Source organism: Salarias fasciatus, chromosome 17, assembly GCF_902148845.1.
Source record: "Salarias fasciatus chromosome 17, fSalaFa1.1, whole genome shotgun sequence".
NCBI lineage: Eukaryota > Metazoa > Chordata > Actinopteri > Blenniiformes > Blenniidae > Salarias > Salarias fasciatus.
Window position 1 is genome coordinate 19,670,925 of NC_043761.1, and position 1,683 is coordinate 19,672,607.

The 1,683-nt window shown below is 42.2% G+C and overlaps 1 pseudogene; it reads left to right on the forward strand.

Annotated features, from left to right (window-relative positions):
• Positions 1 to 677: 677 nt before the first annotated feature.
• On the forward strand, positions 678 to 800 carry LOC115404754 (uncharacterized; annotated as a pseudogene).
• The last annotated feature ends 883 nt before the right edge of the window (positions 801 to 1,683 follow it).

Here is a 1,683-nt window from a genome sequence, read left to right on the forward strand (position 1 = left end):
ATTTTCTTCTAATATTGTGTAATGAGCACTAGTGTTACACACTAATGCGAATTTGGAACATCATGTGAAAAATTGAAATGAACTTACGAGGAGCTTTGAACATACTCTTGGCAGAGGAAATATTTATTTTCATGAAAAACATAAGTGAAATAATTAGTCAACACATTAATGACAAACCTTTCAACAATTTGAATTCATTTGTTTATCGTCTTAGGATGAACCACTGAAACATAATGCTTACATTTTAACATTTAGAATGAAGGTCAATCTTTTTGAAAAATTTGCACAAACAAAAGCTTATCTTTATCAGTCTTCACAACATTCATCACATTTCAATAAAATGTAAAGGTATTAAACAGTCTTACCTCTGGTCAACTCACACTGAATAAAGTTGCCAAATAAAAACCAGAAATTGTATTTCGGACTTAAATCTGAGGTCCAATAATGTGAAGCTGTTGCTGTCTGGTTACATGTGAAGCCAATGCTCAGTACAACTGTACAATAAATACCTGGTGTGTAAAAAGACTGTTAATGATTTCAGTTTCTTTCAGGTTATATAATGTCAAAGGACCTCTGTTTCCCATCAGACTGTATAAATGAAGGGTGTTTATGGAAGCAAAGTTCATCTTATCACTGAGCTATCAGTGAGAGAATAGAAGACCAGCATTTGCTTGAACTTACTTACCTGGCAGGTGGTTCACCCAGAGCTAGACTCAGTGCTGATCCCTGAAAATTCCCCAAATGTGGAAATATCGACTGCATAGTGTCTGCTGGTGGGGGACTGCATTAGCAAACTCCCCTGGTTTGACCCTTCACCCTTACCCTGTCCTTGACATATGACCTTTATTGTGCGAGGTGAAACCAGGAACCACTGCAGCACCATGTGGTCAAAATGTACAAAAAATACTACTGCTAAACGAATTAAATAAAATATGGTTCTAATTATGTACACAACATAAAGAGAATGACTATCTTATTGTCTATGGGGGAATAAAGGATCTCTTGAATCTACCACAGTTTTAACAGATGAACAGAATCGAGAAACTTTCTCATCACAGAACCAGCTATCTCATCGGACAAAGAGGGGTCAAGCGGGGCCGAGATCCCCATCAGTGAAGCGTGAGATGAGCTGCTGCCGGTTTTGTCAACACCCAGCAACTCACGTCCTCTGGCATGTCCATGGCTCCATCCATGGACTCCGTGGGTTCCTCTCCGCTGCCAGACACCGCAACGGTACATCAGCTCGCCAGATCCTGATCTCGTCACTCCACCAGGGTCCCGGAGAGAGATCACCCCGCTGTAGTCCCTGAGCTGGATTGTTCATGCACCTGTGAGCTCTGTGATGTAAACAGACCTCAGAGTGAAGGGGACCAGAGCACCAAGTCTGGCCTACGGGTGGTTGCTACAATTTCAGGAGGAAAGATCAGTTGTTGCTATATATCGACCAGCATCGTGCAGTCTTGGGCCCCAGCAAGCTGTCCAGTTTATGGTTTAGTAGGGGGATAGTTGGGCTTTTTCTTTCCATCTCGGTTGAATAATTGTGCTTTGATGGGATTGGTTGTTGTAAGCGGTGCGGAGTTAGTGCTATTCCTCTTGCTCTCAAGTGCGGCTGCCAGACTTTTAAGAACCTGGTTATTCCGCCAGTCTTGTAGCACCTTTTTCTGCTGCTGGTTCCTCCCACAT